The sequence below is a fragment of the Ictalurus punctatus genome, unplaced genomic scaffold (assembly GCF_001660625.3).
Source record: "Ictalurus punctatus breed USDA103 unplaced genomic scaffold, Coco_2.0 Super-Scaffold_100056, whole genome shotgun sequence".
In the NCBI taxonomy this organism is placed as follows: domain Eukaryota; kingdom Metazoa; phylum Chordata; class Actinopteri; order Siluriformes; family Ictaluridae; genus Ictalurus; species Ictalurus punctatus.
The window spans coordinates 1,717,591-1,733,531 of record NW_026521088.1 but is presented as its reverse complement, the minus strand read 5'-3'; the positions used below and the strand labels follow the sequence as shown (position 1 = coordinate 1,733,531).

The 15,941-nt window shown below is 44.8% G+C and overlaps 1 long non-coding RNA gene and 4 other non-coding genes across 6 annotated transcripts in view; 2 read left to right on the top strand and 3 right to left on the bottom strand.

Moving 5' to 3' along the window:
* Positions 1-4,259: 4,259 nt before the first annotated feature.
* trnak-uuu (transfer RNA lysine (anticodon UUU)) lies at positions 4,260-4,332 on the bottom strand. Its single transcript has one exon. It is a non-coding gene; the product is annotated as a tRNA-Lys (tRNA).
* Positions 4,333-6,350: 2,018 nt separating this feature from the next.
* trnaw-cca (transfer RNA tryptophan (anticodon CCA)) lies at positions 6,351-6,422 on the top strand. Its single transcript has one exon. It is a non-coding gene; the product is annotated as a tRNA-Trp (tRNA).
* Positions 6,423-8,542: 2,120 nt separating this feature from the next.
* On the bottom strand, positions 8,543-8,615 carry trnak-uuu (transfer RNA lysine (anticodon UUU)). The gene has a single exon. It is a non-coding gene; the product is annotated as a tRNA-Lys (tRNA).
* Positions 8,616-10,982: 2,367 nt separating this feature from the next.
* trnak-uuu (transfer RNA lysine (anticodon UUU)) lies at positions 10,983-11,055 on the bottom strand. Its single transcript has one exon. It is a non-coding gene; the product is annotated as a tRNA-Lys (tRNA).
* Positions 11,056-12,588: 1,533 nt separating this feature from the next.
* LOC128630413 (uncharacterized) overlaps positions 12,589-15,941 on the top strand; it is a 3,662-nt gene continuing 309 nt past the window's right edge. The window contains exons 1-3 of one of the 2 annotated variants that reach the window (XR_008394675.1): positions 12,589-13,112; positions 13,306-14,404; positions 14,528-15,941. The exon at positions 14,528-15,941 is cut by the window's right edge and continues 309 nt beyond it. This is a non-coding gene — a long non-coding RNA (uncharacterized LOC128630413). Of the gene's footprint in view, positions 14,405-14,527 lie in introns of both variants that reach the window. The other variant, XR_008394674.1, reaches the window with a different exon arrangement.

The following is a 15,941-nucleotide window of genomic DNA, read 5'->3' as shown; positions in this document are numbered from 1 at the left end:
TTCACACAGACCCATGATTTTCTTCGCAGTCTAATAAGGATGCTGTTATATGGACTCCAATCTCTATGATGACCACCCATGTCTTTGTCAACTTCATGCTAAAAGGTAACAAAGCTTAGGTAGCAACACTCTCACCTAGTAACCATTAGTAACTTGACTACCTGCTGAATGTTTACCCTTAGTTTGCCCATTTTGCTTGCTGAACAAAACATGCTGGAAAGAGGCACCTTAGATGGTTTCACTGGACCTCTCAGAGGATCTGGAGTGTGCTACAACCCCCAAACAGGGACTTGAACCCTGGACCCTCAGATTAAAAGTCTGACGCTCTACCGACTGAGCTATCTGGGCTCGAGGGGAGAGAGCGCACTTTACCCTCGAGCTTGTAGGTCAGGCCTGTGGACGCTCTAGTTCAACGGTTCTCACAGACATAAATGGTGCTCAGCCCTTGGCTTGGAAAGGGCCCATCCCAGCTGGTTCTCATGGCTTTCTACAAACTATTAACACAGCTCAGCACCACTATTCAAGGATACAAACCAACAGGGTTCAACCACAGCTCTGTCCTTCATACTTCTTTACCCACTGACTGCCTGCAGTCTGAGACATACAAAGAGACAAGGTTCTTGTGAAACCTGTAAAATGGTGACGTTAACCAAGAGAATGTTGAACTTTGCTCCCCTCCATTATGTTGGCCAGTTTCTAAGTTGAGATCAACTTAACCCCAGTGCTTTCTGTTTAACGACCTTGTTCGTATTTTTGTTTACAACTAGCACACTTTTGACCAGCATGTCGCTTGGAAATCGTTACCAGCATAACTCTTGTTCGTAAGGCTCACTCTGGAGGCTTGTCTTGGTTCAAGGAATGCCTTCGTGTCATGGTATGAGAACAAGTAGAATAGCATCAGCATTTTTAATTAAACTTGGCTTTTCTGCACAAGGAGACCAAAATTTCTAACAAACACGTTAATTCCACACCACAGACTGACGTGTAATCTTGGCTCTGTATGCCTCGCAAAAAGCAGGTTCACGCCACCTTTGCCACTGATTGCCCATCGTCTGACACGTATAATGACACAAAGGCCTCGTACAAATGGTAAATGTGTGAAGTTACCCAGAAGAAGGCTGAACCATGGTTCTATCGCATAGGCAGTTGAGTCCCTGAGTTGCGCTTCAGGTATAAGTTGTCCACACTTCACTCTCACGCACTGGGGTGAGATCTACCATTTGATCTTGAAAATCTCCCTTAATGTCCAGGGAAGGGAAACCAGGCAGGTTATCCCTTTAAAGGGCTCGTGCCTTGTCCTCTGAAAGAGCTCTTGCCCAGATGTCAGACACTAGTCGCAACAGTCACAGCCCACCAGCTGTCTCCGAGTTCCAATGCGTCTTGATCGCCACGCCGATGGACAAGTATGCCTTGCACCATGATGCGCTGTAGGCTTCGAGCTGGGACCTCGTGGCGCAACGGAAGTGCGTCTGACTCCAGATCAGGAGGTTCAAATCACGTCGGGGTCATTCAATGTGCTCTTTTTCACACAGACCCATGATTTTCTGCGCAGTCTAATAAGGATGCTGTTATATGGACTCCAATCTCTATGATGACCACCCATGTCTTTGTCAACTTCATGCTAAAAGGTAACAAAGCTTAGGTAGCAACACTCTCACCTAGTAACCATTAGTAACTTGACAACCTGCTGAATGTTTACCCTTAGTTTGCCCATTTTGCTTGCTGAACAAAACATGCTGGAAAGAGGCACCTTAGATGGTTTCACTGGACCTCTCAGAGGATCTGGAGGGTACTACAACACCCAAACAGGGACTGTTTGACTGTGTGAACCCTGGACCCTCAGATTAAAAGTCTGATGCTCTACCGACTGAGCTACCTGGGCTTGAGGAGAGAGAGAGAGCGCACTTTACCCTCGAGCTTGTAGGTCAGGCCTGTGGACGCTCTAGTTCAACGGTTCTCACAGACATAAATGGTGCTCAGCCCTTGGCTTGGAAAGGGCGCATCCCATCTGGTTCTCATGGCTTTCTACAAACTGTTAACACAGCTCAGCACCACTATTCAAGGATACAAACCAACAGGGTTCAACCACGGCTCTGTCCTTCATACTTCTTTACCCACTGACTGCCTGCAGTCTGAGACATACAAAGAGACAAGGTTCTTGTGAAACCTGTAAAATGGTGACGTTATCCAAGAGAATGTTGAACTTTGGTCCTATCTATTATGTTGGCCAGTTTCTAAGTTGAGATCAACTTAACCCCAGTGCTTTCTGTTTAACGACCTTGTTCGTATTTTTGTTTACAACTAGCACACTTTTGACCAGCATGTCGCTTGGAAATCGTTACCAGCATAACTCTTGTTCGTAAGGCTCACTCTGGAGGCTTGTCTTGGTTCAAGGAATGCCTTCGTGTCATGGTATGAGAACAAGTAGAATAGCATCAGCATTTTTAATTAAACTTGGCTTTTCTGCACAAGGAGACCAAAATTTCTAACAAACACGTTAATTCCACACCACAGACTGACGTGTAATCTTGGCTCTGTATGCCTCGCAAAAAGCAGGTTCACGCCACCTTTGCCACTGATTGCCCATCGTCTGACACGTATAATGACACAAAGGCCTCGTACAAATGGTAAATGTGTGAAGTTACCCAGAAGAAGGCTGAACCATGGTTCTATCGCATAGGCAGTTGAGTCCCTGAGTTGCGCTTCAGGTATAAGTTGTCCACGCTTCACTCTCACGCACTGGGGTGAGATCTTCCATTTGATCTTGAAAATCTCCCTTAATGTCCAGGGAAGGGAAACCAGCCAGGTTATGCCTTTAAAGGGCTCGTGCCTTGTCCTCTGAAAGAGCTCTTGCCCAGATGTCAGACACTAGTCGCAACAGTCACAGCCCACCACCTGTCTCCGAGTTCCAATGCGTCTTGATCGCCACGCCGATGAACAAGTATGCCTTGCACCAAGATGCGCTATAGGCTTCAAGCTGGGACCTCATGGCGCAACGGTAGTGCGTCTGACTGCAGATCAGAAAGTTCAAATCATGTCGGGGTCATTCAATGTGCTCTTTTTCACACAGACCCATGATTTTATTCGCAGTCTAATAAGGATGCTGTTATATGGACTCCAATCTCTATGATGACCACCCATGTCTTTGTCAACTTCATGCTAAAAGGTAACAAAGCTTAGGTAGCAACACTCTCACCTAGTAACCATTAGTAACTTGACTACCTGCTGAATGTTTAGGGTTAGGGTTAGGGTTAGAAATCGTTACCAGCATAACTCTTATTCGTAAGGCTCACTCTGGAGGCTTGTCTTGGTTCAAGGAATGCCTTCGTGTCATGGTATGAGAACAAGTAGAATAGCATCAGCATTTTTAATTAAACTTGGCTTTTCTGCACAAGGAGACCAAAATTTCTAACAAACACGTTAATTCCACACCACAAACTGACGTGTAATCTTGGCTCTGTATGCCTCGCAAAAAGCAGGTTTACGCCACCTTTGCCACTGATTGCCCATCGTCTGACACGTATAATGACACAAAGGCCTCGTACAAATGGTAAATGTGTGAAGTTACCCAGAAGAAGGCTGAACCATGGTTCTATCGTATAGGCAGTTGAGTCCCTGAGTTGCGCTTCAGGTATAAGTTGTCCACGCTTCACTCTCACGCACTGGGGTGAGATCTTCCATTTGATCTTGAAAATCTCCCTTAATGTCCAGGGAAGGGAAACCAGCCAGGTTATGCCTTTAAAGGTCTCGTGCCTTGTCCTCTGTAAGAGCTCTTGCCCAGATGTCAGACACTAGTCGCAACAGTCACAGCCTACCACCTGTCTCCGAGTTCCAATGCGTCTTGATCGCCACGCCGATGAACAAGTATGCCTTGCACCAAGATGCGCTATAGGCTTCGAGCTGGGACCTCATGGCGCAACGGTAGTGCGTCTGACTGCAGATCAGAAGGTTCAAATCATGTCGGGGTCATTCAATGTGCTCTTTTTCACACAGACCCATGATTTTCTTCGCAGTCTAATAAGGATGCTGTTATATGGACTCCAATCTCTATGATGACCACCCATGTCTTTGTCAACTTCATGCTAAAAGGTAACAAAGCTTAGGTAGCAACACTCTCACCTAGTAACCATTAGTAACTTGACTACCTGCTGAATGTTTACCCTTAGTTTGCCCATTTTGCTTGCTGAACAAAACATGCTGGAAAGAGGCACCTTAGATGGTTTCACTGGACCTCTCAGAGGATCTGGAGTGTGCTACAACACCCAAACAGGGACTTGAACCCTGGACCCTCAGATTAAAAGTCTGACGCTCTACCGACTGAGCTATCTGGGCTCGAGGGGAGAGAGCGCACTTTACCCTCGAGCTTGTAGGTCAGGCCTGTGGACGCTCTAGTTCAACGGTTCTCACAGACATAAATGGTGCTCAGCCCTTGGCTTGGAAAGGGCGCATCCCATCTGGTTCTCATGGCTTTCTACAAACTGTTAACACAGCTCAGCACCACTATTCAAGGATACAAACCAACAGGGTTCAACCACGGCTCTGTCCTTCATACTTCTTTACCCACTGACTGCCTGCAGTCTGAGACATACAAAGAGACAAGGTTCTTGTGAAACCTGTAAAATGGTGACGTTATCCAAGAGAATGTTGAACTTTGGTCCTATCTATTATGTTGGCCAGTTTCTAAGTTGAGATCAACTTAACCCCAGTGCTTTCTGTTTAACGACCTTGTTCGTATTTTTGTTTACAACTAGCACACTTTTGACCAGCATGTCGCTTGGAAATCGTTACCAGCATAACTCTTGTTCGTAAGGCTCACTCTGGAGGCTTGTCTTGGTTCAAGGAATGCCTTCGTGTCATGGTATGAGAACAAGTAGAATAGCATCAGCATTTTTAATTAAACTTGGCTTTTCTGCACAAGGAGACCAAAATTTCTAACAAACACGTTAATTCCACACCACAGACTGACGTGTAATCTTGGCTCTGTATGCCTCGCAAAAAGCAGGTTCACGCCACCTTTGCCACTGATTGCCCATCGTCTGACACGTATAATGACACAAAGGCCTCGTACAAATGGTAAATGTGTGAAGTTACCCAGAAGAAGGCTGAACCATGGTTCTATCGCATAGGCAGTTGAGTCCCTGAGTTGCGCTTCAGGTATAAGTTGTCCACGCTTCACTCTCACGCACTGGGGTGAGATCTTCCATTTGATCTTGAAAATCTCCCTTAATGTCCAGGGAAGGGAAACCAGCCAGGTTATGCCTTTAAAGGGCTCGTGCCTTGTCCTCTGAAAGAGCTCTTGCCCAGATGTCAGACACTAGTCGCAACAGTCACAGCCCACCACCTGTCTCCGAGTTCCAATGCGTCTTGATCGCCACGCCGATGAACAAGTATGCCTTGCACCAAGATGCGCTATAGGCTTCAAGCTGGGACCTCATGGCGCAACGGTAGTGCGTCTGACTGCAGATCAGAAGGTTCAAATCATGTCGGGGTCATTCAATGTGCTCTTTTTCACACAGACCCATGATTTTATTCGCAGTCTAATAAGGATGCTGTTATATGGACTCCAATCTCTATGATGACCACCCATGTCTTTGTCAACTTCATGCTAAAAGGTAACAAAGCTTAGGTAGCAACACTCTCACCTAGTAACCATTAGTAACTTGACTACCTGCTGAATGTTTAGGGTTAGGGTTAGGGTTAGAAATCGTTACCAGCATAACTCTTATTCGTAAGGCTCACTCTGGAGGCTTGTCTTGGTTCAAGGAATGCCTTCGTGTCATGGTATGAGAACAAGTAGAATAGCATTAGCATTTTTAATTAAACTTGGCTTTTCTGCACAAGGAGACCAAAATTTCTAACAAACACGTTAATTCCACACCACAAACTGACGTGTAATCTTGGCTCTGTATGCCTCGCAAAAAGCAGGTTTACGCCACCTTTGCCACTGATTGCCCATCGTCTGACACGTATAATGACACAAAGGCCTCGTACAAATGGTAAATGTGTGAAGTTACCCAGAAGAAGGTTGAACCATGGTTCTATCGCATAGGCAGTTGAGTCCCTGAGTTGCACTTCAGGTATAAGTTGTCCACGCTTCACTCTCACGCACTGGGGTGAGATCTACCATTTGATCTTGAAAATCTCCCTTAAAGTCCAGGGAAGGGAAACCAGGCAGGTGATCCCTTTAAAGGGCTCGTGCCTTGTCCTCTGAAAGAGCTCTTGCCCAGATGTCAGACACTAGTCGCAACAGTCACAGCCCACCACCTGTCTCCGAGATCCAATGCGTCTTGAGCGCCACAAAGATGAACAATTATGCGTTGCACCATGGTGCGCTATAGTTTTTGCGCTTGGACCTTGTGGCGCAATGGTAGCGCGTCTGACTCCAGATCGGAAGGTTACGTGTTCAAATCACGTCGGGGTCATTCAATGTGCTCTTTTTCACACAGACCCATGATTTTCTGCGCAGTCTAATAAGGATGCTGTTAGATGGACTCCAATCTCTATGATGACCACCCATGTCTTTGTCAACTTCATGCTAAAAGGTAACAAAGCTTAGGTAGCAACACTCTCACCTGGTAACCATTAGTAACTTGACAATCTGCTGAATGTTTACCCTTAGTTTGCCCATTTTGCTTGCTGAACAAAACATGCTGGAAAGAGGCACCTTAGATGGTTTCACTGGTCCTCTCAAAAGATATGGAGGGTACTACAACACCCGAACAGGGACTTGAACCCTGGACCCTCAGATTAAAAGTCTGACGCTCTACCGACTGAGCTATCTGGGCTCGAGGAGTGAGAGCGCACTTTACCCTCGAGCTTGTAGGTCAGGCCTGTGGACGCTCTAGTTCAACGGTTCTCACAGACATAAATGGTGCTCAGCCCTTGGCTTGGAAAGGGCCCATCCCAGCTGGTTCTCATGGCTTTCTACAAACTATTAACACAGCTCAGCACCACTATTCAAGGATACAAACCAACAGGGTTCAACCACGGCTCTGTCCTTCATACTTCTTTACCCACTGACTGCCTGCAGTCTGAGACATACAAAGAGACAAGGTTCTTGTGAAACCTGTAAAATGGTGACGTTAACCAAGAGAATGTTGAACTTTGGTCCCCTCTATTATGTTGGCCAGTTTCTAAGTTGAGATCAACTTAACCCCAGTGCTTTCTGTTTAACGACCTTGTTCGTATTTTTGTTTACAACTAGCACACTTTTGACCAGCATGTCGCTTGGAAATCGTTACCAGCATAACTCTTATTCGTAAGGCTCACTCTGGAGGCTTGTCTTGGTTCAAGGAATGCCTTCGTGTCATGGTATGAGAACAAGTAGAATAGCATCAGCATTTTTAATTAAACTTGGCTTTTCTGCACAAGGAGACCAAAATTTCTAACAAACACGTTAATTCCACACCACAAACTGACGTGTAATCTTGGCTCTGTATGCCTCGCAAAAAGCAGGTTTACGCCACCTTTGCCACTGATTGCCCATCGTCTGACACGTATAATGACACAAAGGCCTCGTACAAATGGTAAATGTGTGAAGTTACCCAGAAGAAGGCTGAACCATGGTTATGGCTGAGCCAGGTTATGCCTTTAAAGGGCTCGTGCCTTGTCCTCTGAAAGAGCTCTTGCCCAGATGTCAGACACTAGTCGCAACAGTCACAGCCAGTTACCCAGTTACCCAGGGTAACTGGGTAACAAACACGTTAATTCCACACCACAAACTGACGTGTAATCTTGGCTCTGTATGCCTCGCCAAAAGCAGGTTTACGCCACCTTTGCCACTGATTGCCCATCGTCTGACACGTATAATGACACAAAGGCCTCGTACGAATGGTAAATGTGTGAAGTTACCCAGAAGAAGGCTGAACCATGGTTCTATCGCATAGGCAGTTGAGTCCCTGAGTTGCGCTTCAGGTATAAGTTGTCCGCGCTTCACTCTCACGCACTGGGGTGAGATCTACCATTTGATCTTGAAAATCTTCCTTAATGTCCAGGGAAGGGAAACCAGTCAGGTTATCCCTTTAAAGGGCTCGTGCCTTGTCCTCTGAAAGAGCTCTTGCCCAGATGTCAGACACTAGTCGCAACAGTCACAGCCCACCAGCTGTCTCCGAGTTCCAATGCGTCTTGATCGCCACGCCGATGAACAAGTATGCCTTGCACCATGATGCGCTATAGGCTTCGAGCTGGGACCTCGTGGCGCAACGGAAGTGCGTCTGACTCCAGATCAGAAGATTCAAATCATGTCGGGGTCATTCAATGTGCTCTTTTTCACACAGACCCATGATTTTCTGCGCAGTCTAATAAGGATGCTGTTATATGGACTCCAATCTCTATGATGACCACCCATGTCTTTGTCAACTTCATGCTAAAAGGTAACAAAGCTTAGGTAGCAACACTCTCGCCTGGTAACCATTAGTAACTTGACAATCTGCTGAATGTTTACCCTTAGTTTGCCCATTTTGCTTGCTGAACAAAACATGCTGGAAAGAGGCACCTTAGATGGTTTCACTGGTCCTCTCAGAAGATATGGAGGGTACTACAACACCCAAACAGGGACTTGAACCCTGGACCCTCAGATTAAAAGTCTGACGCTCTACCGACTGAGCTATCTGGGCTCGAGGGGAGAAAGAGCACTTTACCCTCGAGCTTGTAGGTCAGGCCTGTGGACGCTCTAGTTCAACGGTTCTCACAGACATAAATGGTGCTCAGCCCTTGGCTTGGAAAGGGCCCATCCCAGCTGGTTCTCATGGCTTTCTACAAACTATTAACACAGCTCAGCACCACTATTCAAGGATACAAACCAACAGGGTTCAACCACGGCTCTGTCCTTCATACTTCTTTACCCACTGACTGCCTGCAGTCTGAGACATACAAAGAGACAAGGTTCTTGTGAAACCTGTAAAATGGTGACGTTAACCAAGAGAATGTTGAACTTTGGTCCCATCTATTATGTTGGCCAGTTTCTAAGTTGAGATCAACTTAACCCCAGTGCTTTCTGTTTAACGACCTTGTTCGTATTTTTGTTTACAACTAGCACACTTTTGACCAGCATGTCGCTTGGAAATCGTTACCAGCATAACTCTTATTCGTAAGGCTCACTCTGGAGGCTTGTCTTGGTTCAAGGAATGCCTTCATGTCATGGTATGAGAACAAGTAGAATAGCATCAGCATTTTTAATTAAACTTGGCTTTTCTGCACAAGGAGACCAAAATTTCTAACAAACACGTTAATTCCACACCACAAACTGACGTGTAATCTTGGCTCTGTATGCCTCGCAAAAAGCAGGTTTACGCCACCTTTGCCACTGATTGCCCATCGTCTGACACGTATAATGACACAAAGGCGTCGTACAAATGGTAAATGTGTGAAGTTACCCAGAAGAAGGCTGAACCATGGTTCTATCGCATAGGCAGTTGAGTCCCTGAGTTGCGCTTCAGGTATAAGTTGTCCACGCTTCACTCTCACGCACTGGGGTGAGATCTACCATTTGATCTTGAAAATCTCCCTTAATGTCCAGGGAAGGGAAACCAGCCAGGTTATGCCTTTAAAGGGCTCGTGCCTTGTCCTCTGAAAGAGCTCTTGCCCAGATGTCAGACACTAGTCGCAACAGTCACAGCCCACCACCTGTCTCCGAGTTCCAATGCGTCTTGATCGCCACGCCGATGAACAAGTATGCCTTGCACCATGATGCGCTATAGGCTTCGAGCTGGGACCTCGTGGCGCAACGGTAGTGCGTCTGACTGCAGATCAGAAGGTTCAAATCATGTCGGGGTCATTCAATGTGCTCTTTTTCACACAGACCCATGATTTTCTGCGCAGTCTAATAAGGATGCTCTTATATGGACTCCAATCTCTATGATGACCACCCATGTCTTTGTCAACTTCATGCTAAAAGGTAACAAAGCTTAGGTAGCAACACTCTCACCTAGTAACCATTAGTAACTTGACTACCTGCTGAATGTTTAGGGTTAGGGTTAGAAATCGTTACCAGCATAACTCTTATTCGTAAGGCTCACTCTGGAGGCTTGTCTTGGTTCAAGGAATGCCTTCGTGTCATGGTATGAGAACAAGTAGAATAGCATCAGCATTTTTAATTAAACTTGGCTTTTCTGCACAAGGAGACCAAAATTTCTAACAAACACGTTAATTCCACACCACAAACTGACGTGTAATCTTGGCTCTGTATGCCTCGCCAAAAGCAGGTTTATGCCACCTTTGCCACTGATTGCCCATCGTCTGACACGTATAATGACACAAAGGCCTCGTACAAATGGTAAATGTGTGAAGTTACCCAGAAGAAGGCTGAACCATGGTTCTATCGCATAGGCAGTTGAGTCCCTGAGTTGCGCTTCAGGTATAAGTTGTCCACGCTTCACTCTCACGCACTGGGGTGAGATCTTCCATTTGATCTTGAAAATCTCCCTTAATGTCCAGGGAAGGGAAACCAGCCAGGTTATGCCTTTAAAGGGCTCGTGCCTTGTCCTCTGAAAGAGCTCTTGCCCAGATGTCAGACACTAGTCGCAACAGTCACAGCCCACCACCTGTCTCCGAGTTCCAATGCGTCTTGATCGCCACGCCGATGAACAAGTATGCCTTGCACCAAGATGCGCTATAGGCTTCGAGCTGGGACCTCATGGCGCAACGGTAGTGCGTCTGACTGCAGATCAGAAGGTTCAAATCATGTCGGGGTCATTCAATGTGCTCTTTTTCACACAGACCCATGATTTTCTGCGCAGTCTAATAAGGATGCTCTTATATGGACTCCAATCTCTATGATGACCACCCATGTCTTTGTCAACTTCATGCTAAAAGGTAACAAAGCTTAGGTAGCAACACTCTCACCTAGTAACCATTAGTAACTTGACTACCTGCTGAATGTTTACCCTTAGTTTGCCCATTTTGCTTGCTGAACAAAACATGCTGGAAAGAGGCACCTTAGATGGTTTCACTGGACCTTTCAGAGGATCCGGAGAGTACTACAACACCCAAACAGGGACTTGAACCCTGGACCCTCAGATTAAAAGTCTGACGCTCTACCGACTGAGCTATCTGGGCTCGAGGGGAGAAAGAGCACTTTACCCTCGAGCTTGTAGGTCAGGCCTGTGGACGCTCTAGTTCAACGGTTCTCACAGACATAAATGGTGCTCAGCCCTTGGCTTGGAAAGGGCCCATCCCAGCTGGTTCTCATGGCTTTCTACAAACTATTAACACAGATCAGCACCACTATTCAAGGATACAAACCAACAGGGTTCAACCACAGCTCTGTCCTTCATACTTCTTTACCCACTGACTGCCTGCAGTCTGAGACATACAAAGAGACAAGGTTCTTGTGAAACCTGTAAAATGGTGACGTTAACCAAGAGAATGTTGAACTTTGGTCCCATCTATTATGTTGGCCAGTTTCTAAGTTGAGATCAACTTAACCCCAGTGCTTTCTGTTTAACGACCTTGTTCGTATTTTTGTTTACAACTAGCACACTTTTGACCAGCATGTCGCTTGGAAATCGTTACCAGCATAACTCTTATTCGTAAGGCTCACTCTGGAGGCTTGTCTTGGTTCAAGGAATGCCTTCGTGTCATGGTATGAGAACAAGTAGAATAGCATCAGCATTTTTAATTAAACTTGGCTTTTCTGCACAAGGAGACCAAAATTTCTAACAAACACGTTAATTCCACACCACAAACTGACGTGTAATCTTGGCTCTGTATGCCTCGCAAAAAGCAGGTTTACGCCACCTTTGCCACTGATTGCCCATCGTCTGACACGTATAATGACACAAAGGCCTCGTACGAATGGTAAATGTGTGAAGTTACCCAGAAGAAGGCTGAACCATGGTTCTATCGCATAGGCAGTTGAGTCCCTGAGTTGCGCTTCAGGTATAAGTTGTCCGCGCTTCACTCTCACGCACTGCGGTGAGATCTACCATTTGATCTTGAAAATCTCCCTTAATGTCCAGGGAAGGGAAACCAGGCAGGTTATCCCTTTAAAGGGCTCGTGCCTTGTCCTCTGAAAGAGCTCTTGCCCAGATGTCAGACACTAGTCGCAACAGTCACAGCCCACCACCTGTCTCCGAGTTCCAATGCGTCTTGAGCGCCACAAAGATGAACAAGTATGCGTTACACCATGGTGCGCTATAGGCTTTGAGCTGGGACCTCGTGGCGCAACGGAAGTGTGTCTGATTCCAGATCAGAAGGTTCAAATCATGTCGGGGTCATTCAATGTGCTCTTTTTCACACAGACCCATGATTTTCTGCGCAGTCTAATAAGGATGCTGTTATATGGACTCCAATCTCTATGATGACCACCCATGTCTTTGTCAACTTCATGCTAAAAGGTAACAAAGCTTAGGTAGCAACACTCTCAGCTAGTAACCATTAGTAACTTGACAACCTGCTGAATGTTTACCCTTAGTTTGCCCATTTTGCTTGCTGAACAAAACATGCTGGAAAGAGGCACCTTAGATGGTTTCACTGGTCCTCTCAGAAGATATGGAGGGTACTACAACACCCAAACAGGGACTTGAACCTGAAGTCTGATGCTATATATATATATATATATATATATATATATATATATATATCATTAGAAAAAGTGCAGTACATTTTCATGGTACGGTCAGTACTGTTTATTTTTGTAATAAAGTGAACTTAATTTTTCCACTGAGTGTTATATTTTCATTCAGTAGTAATCGGTTATTAGTAGGTGCTACCCGACTTGGTTATCGGCATCTGTAAGATCCACTGTCGATCAGCCTTTAAAATAGATTAATGTGTATGACATGATCTTCTTTAATTAATAACGAAATGCGCTTGTTGACAACTTGCTGTGGTGTAAGGGGAATAAAACACTTCAGAATGTGCAGTTCTACCTTAGGGTGATAACGGTCACTCCACTTCATTGGATCGTTGACTGTTTTCCTATAACCGTATGTTTATTCCTTACATAAATTAAACACAAAGCATGTAGGGGTTCTACATGCATGTAGTATTTGTACAATCAATAACCTATTAGAGTAATACATTGTGGTATATAAACTGAACTTTGTGTTTGATGTGTCTGCAGTGCCCAAAGCCCGTGGTGGTGGCAGTGCATGGCGTTTGTGTGGAAGCAGGTCTGTTGGGAGTGTTAAGTACCATCATCTCATACACTCACCACAACTCTGGGAAGTTCCATCCATATTGTTTGCTGTCACTTTTCCTGCAACGCTTTAACCATCAGAGAGTTATCTTTTACTGGGGCTTTTAGCTGCAGGAGACTGAATTACTAAGTTTTTTTTTTTGTGGATCTGATTTCTTCTTTCGCAGGAGTGGATCTAATCACAGCCTGTGATATTCGTCTGTGCACACAGGATGCCTGGTTTCAGGTGAAGGTATGAGGAACATTAACTTGCCATACATTGCTTGCTTACATGTTTACACCAAGATCTGTAAACAAGCTATTTTTGTCCATATGATCATATATAGAGATAGTAAGTGATGAGAAGATAAGAATGGGCTGATTGTTCTGACTCGTACAAGCCCCTATGAAAGAGTTGACCACAAGGGGGCACACTCTGAACAATTATTTACATTTGCAGTTTGTTGAAGATTAAATAAACCACTGTGAGCATCAGATGTCTGGTTTTAATACAAAGTTTTATGATGAACTATTTTATGATATTACCATCTTGTCATTTATCAAAGAAGAGCTACAAAACCTGAAATTTGTTCATTTTTAGACAGAAAAATTCTGCAGTGTAGCTCTTCTAGTGGGCTTTCCCACTGGATGTTTAGTCCAACACAGAGCAGTTTGCATGAAAAGTTGGTAATGTGACCGTCGTAATGTGGACTGGGAAGTGCACTGCGGTACCGAACCCGAGACTACCTGTAGAAGGTGGTCCGAGTTCAGTTACAATGGAACTGTGAATGTGAATTGTCCCATGAATGTGAACGTAACTTGTATCCGGGTCTGCACTTTTTCAGGAAGTAGAGTAACCTGTGCTGAAGGCCTGTTGTGGTGATGACGTGTCATGACATGTTTTGGCCCAAATTTGCAGTGACTTTGAAAAAGTGGAAGCTCCTCTGAATATTGTGGAGTTTCTTGATTTTGCGTTAATTTCTGTGATCACAAAAAGGTGAAATTCTGGACTGACACATGGAAGATATGGAATGATAACAGAAGAATGTGACTTTGGGTTGTACCATGTATTTTTTTCATGTAGCTTTATTATTTAGTATAAATGAAGGCAAGTGTGTGTTCTGTTCTTCATCTCTGCAGTCGTGTGTTCCCTGATAGTCCATGATTGCTGGAGCTCTGGAAATAGCAGGTGAGATTGCAGGCCGGAGTCGCGTCGCTGTCCAAGGAACCAAAATCAACCTCCTCTACTCCTGAGACCACAGTGTGACTGAGAGCCTAGACTACATGGTAAGAACCTGCTTAAGACATGAAAAGCATTTTTAGCCTCAAGGTAGACCCATGCACACACAGTATGGCCACAAACACAAAGTAGAGCGGTTGAAATCTGAGATATCTCCTCTGCGTCTCCAGGCTACTTGGAACATGAACATGTTGCAGACACAGGATCTTATGAAGTCAGCGCAGGCAGCCCTGGAAAAGAAGAGTCCGAAAGACGTGCCCTTCTCCAAGCTTTAAAGGAGAAGATCCAGGGCTGTTGAAGCTGCGGTGGAACTGAGACATCATCATCCACATATCTTCAGTTCTTCTTGCTAAGTCTGTTTCTTTTTAGTCTTTTTATTTTTAGACTGGTCAAAAGACTGATTAGTGGAAGTGAAATGATAGATGAACTTTTATTTACTTGCTTTATTATTTGCAGGTGCCTTGTACAGTAAGACAGGGTAACTAATACTCAAAAGCTTTTTTTGTGTGTTAACATGTACAGTAGATGGACATATTTTTTCTGGTGCTGTGACTGCAGAATGTAGTGCAGTTAACACATTAAATTTCCTTGGATGCTCACTTTTAACTCTAGGAGGTCACAGTTTGCCCAGACATCTTTTTTTAAATCCGTCAATCCGTCACCCACACGTCATTCTGAGGGACGAAGAGGAGGAAGCTGGACAGATAAATTTATTTATTTATTTATCATTGCTGTGTTTCCTCAATCGAGTGCAGAAAGAAGAAAAACAACACAACTGATTTAAAATAAAAATATAGAAAATAATCTAATGTAAGATTCTGATCCGGTTTGCTTTCAGCAGGAAGGCTGTCCTCTTTCCTGTTGCTCTTTCTCTTCTATTAGTCCATTTGTCCAGTCTGAATCGGTTTTGATTCGTTTCGAGACGATTCGGAGTCGAATAATTTTCTAGTGAGAGTCGCACACTTCCAAACGAACTAGACTGAGATGAGTATTTGATTCTCACTAGAAAGTGATTCGACTCTGAATAAACTCGAAATGAATCAGTCAAACTGATTCAGACTCTATAAAAGGACTATGAGATGTGATTAAGATATATATTCCAATGTTTTGCTTTACAATTCCATTGTGTGTGTGTGTGTGTGTGTGTGTGTGTGTGTGTGTATGTGTGTGCGTGCGCGCGCACGTGTGTTTTTCAGGAGAACGAGAAACTCGGACACAACAGTACATCCTGACCATTGGTACTGTGTACACATCAACATACACACACGTCTCCATGCTGGACATCTCAGGAGCTTTCACACAGTGCTAGGAATATCCCGGGACAGAGAAACGCACCTTCTAAGTGAGCGAGTTTAGCGTCAACCGGTGAAATTTGCTGTAGCGTGAACACTTCGCCTCTGTGAGCTTCACTCTCCGTAGGGTTCACTGTAATTAGACATAAAATGTACATAGTTTATTTTTCATGCATTTAGGAATTAATGTTTTTTTTTTTTTTTACTCTTCGAGGAACAGAAATGATCTTTCGAGGCAGCTTCTTCATCACTACCTGCTCCGTTTGACTCAAAAATGTAACGACCGGTTTCA